A 6,163-nucleotide genomic window follows, 5' to 3' on the forward strand; every position below is an offset into this window, starting at 1 on the left:
GTCTTATAAATGCACTGCTCCAAATGCTCCTCATAAAATGGTGAGCAAAAGAAAAACACAGCATCAGTATTTTAATACAATGCATGAATATGATTTGCATTAACAGCCTTGAATGTTGTTCATATGTGTGTATGTGTTTCTCCCCACATGCTGTACCTACATGTACAAGTGTGTACACACAAGAATGTACATGTACAACCAAATCCAGCTGCCCTGGATTCGACTCTTCATATGAATGGATAACCATGACTCAGGGTGACTGAGAATCTTCACAGACCTATGGTGAGCACTGTTTTCAATCCATCTGCATTCTCTGAATGTCTGGTTACATTCTGTACCCTGAGGGTAAACACCTGACACATAGTCATACTAATATTACTATGGAATAAGTATGTTAATGCTACACAAATGCAGCTACTTCTACAACAAAAATATTTAGCTATTTTTCTGGCATTTTACACAGTATCTGCTGTTGCTGAACATTCTGATACTCCTTTCTTTCTGGAACAAATTGTTCAATATTTTCTCATTATTCAGTATATTCAGCCTCGTCAAAGGTAGTTTTCAGAAAGCCTTCATCACTTCTCCTTTTTTTTTTTTCCCGCTGGTGTTTTATGCATGCTATCCAGATAATTTCATTATCCTTTGTGGCCTTCTTCCCTTGTCTGATTGTGTTTTATAGGTTATCTGAGAAAAGATCCAATCAAGGCTCCAAATGCCCCTGACCTCGGGGCAGAGCCGTTGACATTTCCTGTGCGTCTGGCGCTCTGTCTTATGACTTCGTCTATTCCCATGAAAAAAGAGCAACTGCTGCCCAACTTTTGCCCATATGTCAATTTCTACTGAACCAAGCAAGCAAAGACTTTGATCATTTAACCCTCATACATCAGAAGAAAAATCATGTGAATCACAAGTGCCTGTCTGTACAACACAGCACAGAATAAAATGCTACATACAGGAACAGTTTTTATGGGTAAACTCCTGTCCTATTGTAAGGATTTTGGAAATACTGAGGTCATGAGTTCAGTCCCCCCAAACACAACTCCCACTCTCTAAGAATATTTGGATGGAATGCAAAAAAGAAGGCCTGTAAAAAAAATGTATTTGCTTTTTCATCTTTTCATTATTTAGGTAGGTAGTGGGTAGTGTCTTCTTCTGCATATCACCTGTATTAGAATGGACAGATACAGAACTCTTTATTTTTTTATTTACCAGCCAAAGACAGTTATATTTTGAATTTTCTTGTCTAGAAACTCTATAGTCAGCCCTTAAAATACCCACCATGGGTCAGGTTTTTAACTTTGAAATTTACTTGTAGTATTATTGACCTTGGGGTTAATGTTTGGTTCTCTTACTGGAGTTGGTAGCAAGCTAGCTTGCCAGGGAAGTTTGCAGCTTGCATTAGCATCTAATTCTATCTCTAACTCCACTATCACCCAGGAGGCTGTGAACACTCATCATCATCATCATCATCATCATCCCCACAGCGGCGACAAAAATCTACCTGTACAGCCCCCTTCAGAGGTAAATCCACTTTCATTCCACCTAAATGTAGAAACTCATCTCTAGATTTCTCCACTATCCATAACAAAAGCAGAGAATACAAAGTAGCTGATAACCTGGAAAAAAAAAAGAACAGTGTAATGAACTTAAAGATCTGAAAGAGGATAAATCACTGGTCATTTAGAGAGAGGATAAAGGAGGTGTTAAACTAGATTGGGGTTCATATGATGAGGAGGTGAACAGACAACTTACCTACACTGCCTTTTACAGAAAACTGGACAACAACCCAACTTCAGCAATCAAAAAAAATACATCCTCCGCTGGCTTATTATCTCGTAGAACAATGCTCCAGTCTTGTATATTCTACCTAAAATTCACAAGGTATTTACAGACACACCCCCAGGTAGACCTCATTGTAGATATTGGATCACTAACAGAAAAAAACCTCTGCTTTTGTGGACTGCCATCATATACTAGAGCTGCTGTTGATTTCATTAAAGTCATCGAGTCAATACAGCAAACTGAGGAAGCACAGCTATTAGGAACAATGGATATTGAATCCCTGTATACTAATGTCCCCTACTAGCTGCTAAATTGTTTTTGGATCAAAGACCGGACTGTAATCTTAGTACTAAATGTATCTTGGATCTCATCAAGGAAGTTCTCAGCAAACAAACCTTTTTAAACATTAGCAATTAAAAAAAAACTACAGCCTAAAAACTGACCTATACTGTACAGGTAGAAACTCTCTTCTCCATGTTAAATCAAATCAACGATTGTCTCAAGAACAATCTTCCTGTCTCTGTAAGTTCAACCGAATTAGGTAGACCTGCAGCTCTAATGAGGACATTTACACCCAAACTAAAGAGCTTGAAAATTGTTTCAGACAAAGGGGACATAAAGAGACTTGGATTAAAAGTGTCTCATCATGTTTTTCCAGCCTGACACAAACTGAATGCTTTGCTACCACTCACCCAAAAGCAACAGCACACAGAATTGTTTGTGCTGTTCAGTATTCACCGGTGTCCAAGGCCATTGACGGTGTAATCAAAGAACACTGGCATATTCTTGATACGGATCCAGTACTTGAGAACCATTTCTCAAAACCCCTTCACGTGGTATACAAGAGATCAGCACACCTCACCATGAGCACGGGTCCAAACTGGAACCTGTCTACTCCACACTTTTGATGTTTTAAGTTTATATACTTCTCTGCTCAGCATATGGCCATCCACTGCAGGGCCACTGTAAAACCAATTACCTCTTTGTCCTGGGCTACAAGCCAGCCACCTTTCTCCTTCCAGCAAATGTCCTCGAGGTTGAAAAAAAAAAAAAATCCACTTTACACAGACTTTATGCTTCGTCAAAACAGAACCAACAGGGATGGCACTGACCCAAAGACTCAGCCGGCCTGCAGATTTTTACACTGCCCTGCTGCGGCCTGCCCTTCATCCTGTCTTACACCTTGATGCGAACAGCCTTTTGGCCTGTGGTGAAGTGAAGTAGCCTGCTGTATTAAATTGCTCTCCTAATGTAATAAACAGTGTCGTTGTTGTTCTCATTATCATCATCATTACAGGTTAATTAGAGTAAGTCATCAGGGGACATGAAATTTCCATGGTTGAAAATATAAATTAGGGATTTGTTCAGTGAGACTGACAAACTTAATTAAATCAATAAGATAACCAAAGCTTTCAAAAACTCGAGATTTTTATGAATTCAGTAGAAATACTTTCTGCTTTGGTCTGTCATTAACACTCATTTTGTACCTATATACCAGTTTAGCACCAAACTGCAGTATTTAAATTTCCTTTCATTTCACACCCATTCATATGTCACTTTCATCCATTTCACACCAAAACTGTGAATCTACTTTCACACACAACAATGTGACAGTGTGTAAAGGACACGTATGTGAACAAGACTAGGTCAGAACCTAGTACATGGCTGAACTGTGCACGGTCAATGTGTGAAACTGAGGACGAAGATGAAAACTGTTTTGTGTAGATAACTGCTTTCAATGGAAAGTAGCTGAAGCCTGCTCGAAAAGTCGCTCAGTGATGTTCGATGACGTAATGTGCTAATTAGCAGATTCATGACATCATAGTGTCAGCAAGTTTCAGCCCTTTATCTGTTTGCTTCTCTTTTACTCTCTGCGCTCACGCACACAGTAATTTAACACAGCCAAATCCCCATGACAACGGAGCGAATATGAAATCGTGACTGAGTTGAGGCCCATTAAGACGACATGTTAACCAGCAGTAACTTCCAAGCCATTTCCAAGCTGCTGCTCTGCTCTGCTAAAATCCTGATTTTATAACCCAGACATCGTCTGACAAAATCAGCATGTACATGAGTTAAACACAACAGCTGTGCTGCGATTTCAGCTATATTTCCTTGTCAAATGATCACTCAGAGAGACAGTTAGAAAGCTCATTCAGATCCATGTCAGCTACCGCGTGGTCAGCTGAATGAGACACACAGAGTGGGAAATCCCGAGAGCACTCTGCCCACAGTCACACGGCATAGGGACTAAAAAAATGGCCTAACTTCATCACTCAGTCAGTCACTCAGTTTGAGTTTGTAGGGCTGACCCGCTGTTGCAATTCAGAGCAAAAGTGTATGTAGTCATGTAACATCTGATCAGCTGGATACAAGCTTATTCACTTCTTTTCCAGTCTCTGTGCTAAGCTAAGCTAAACAGCTGCTGGGTCCAAATTCATATAATAAGAGAATATGGATCTTTCCTACCACGTTAAACAACTGCTTTAATGTTTGGACTTTAAAGAGTCGGTTCACCCAAATTACACTGAACATATTTTTCCTTCAAAGCACAGAACAGGTTCCACACACTTTACCACCTACTGCACCAGGAAAACCAAATGACAGCAAATCAGCCAATGCTTACATGTTGCTCCTGTCAAATTGTTTGATTTGGTTTAAATTCATTGTTTTCCCCACACTTCTTTATTTCACTGTGTTGCTCCTATGATTGACCTCTGATCTGCTTTAATAGCAGCTCATGTTAAATCTGTGAGGCTCTTCATTGTTAGAGAAAGGATTAGATTCATCCTGTCTCAACACACTCGTCCAACACATCCATCCATCTCTGTGTGCTTTCTCACACACTCACTCTTTCAGTCAGTCAGTCAGTCAGTCAGTCACTTTGCCTCGTATTTCCTCTCTGTTAGACTGTAAAGGAAGCTTTAAACTATTTTTAATTTTTACAGTAAAGTCTAATTCTCTTTAAATTTGTATTGGATTGTATCACAATCTAGTTCTAATTGTGCTTTCTGGTTGTAATCGAGCCATAATGCCTAAGATATCTCCTATAGTAAGTTCATTTCTGGGTTTTCATGAGATTGTATATCCAGTGAGCATTACTACCTCCATATATTTGTCCCTAATACTCTGTCGGGCAACGTGCAATCCATTTTTCAAAATGGCTCTGCCTGTGATGATCCCACGTACTATGACACTGCCTCCACTCTAGTTTCTGACTCACTCACTACTTTAATAGAGGGTACAATCCACTCACTCTCTCTTTCTGTGTGAGAATTAACAGGATGATTCATTTTCAAAGCAATTCAATGAAACGCGTACCTTTGTAATTATCAAATGAATGTCATTTTACCTATTTTGATCTTGCCTATTGAACTCTTAGTGCCACACAATATAAGCCCAAGGCTACAGGCCAGTACGTGAGTGAGAGAATAAAATTCCTGTGTGTGTATGTGTGTGTACGTTTGTGGTGGAACCAGACAGACAACCTTGACTCAACATGTCATTCTTCAAAATGACTCAGAAGCTGACAGAACAAGAGGTCAGGCAGTTGCCATGACAAAGTACAACCCACTCCAAAATAAAAAAAACAGCTCATTAGCAGGTTGTAGTGATGCCACGTCAACTGTGTCAGTGTTCTGACAATGCAGCATAGAGTATAAGGATTTACATTTGATTCCTTTGGTCTCTGTGAAGATTACATGTCACACGTGGATTGACACGTTTTCTTTCCTCCAGGTGTGCCCATTTCCTCCCACATTCTAGAGTCTGTTGGTGACTAAAGGTGTTTCCCTGTCACCTGTGGACTATGCTGGGACAAGCTACATTGAATCTTATCTCAGTCTGCATTTCCAAGAAAGGAAAAAAAACCAGTGCCTTCCTTGTCACGCTATGATTCTCTATGCTTTCTGTGCAACCGTCATGTGTGCTACAGGAGCATTTCACTCTTATTTAAAGGATCATACCAGTGTATTTGTAAGAGGCCAACTTGACATCTTGACATCACTTGTTTTATCAAACCAACACTCAAAACCCATGAAATACTTGGGTCACAATGAAATAAAATAGAGGAAAGCACCAAATCCTCTCATAAGCTTATCTTCAACCAGAGAATGTTTGACATTTTTGCTTGGGAGAATGACTCAGACAATTAATCCATCATCAAAATAGTTGTCGATTAATTGTCTGCCACACGACTAATCTATTAATAAACTAATCTTTCAGCTCTACTAAACATTTAACTACGGTCATTTAGAGCTACAGCTGCATTAGATAATTGCGTTGTAGACTGAGTTTAAATTATTTGACTGTATTGCCTCATAATGATCACGTAACATTGAAAAAAATATAACAGCAGAGCAAGTTGTAAGAGTCTTTT

Source organism: Toxotes jaculatrix, chromosome 18 (genome assembly GCF_017976425.1).
Source record: "Toxotes jaculatrix isolate fToxJac2 chromosome 18, fToxJac2.pri, whole genome shotgun sequence".
NCBI classification, from domain to species: Eukaryota; Metazoa; Chordata; class Actinopteri; family Toxotidae; genus Toxotes; species Toxotes jaculatrix.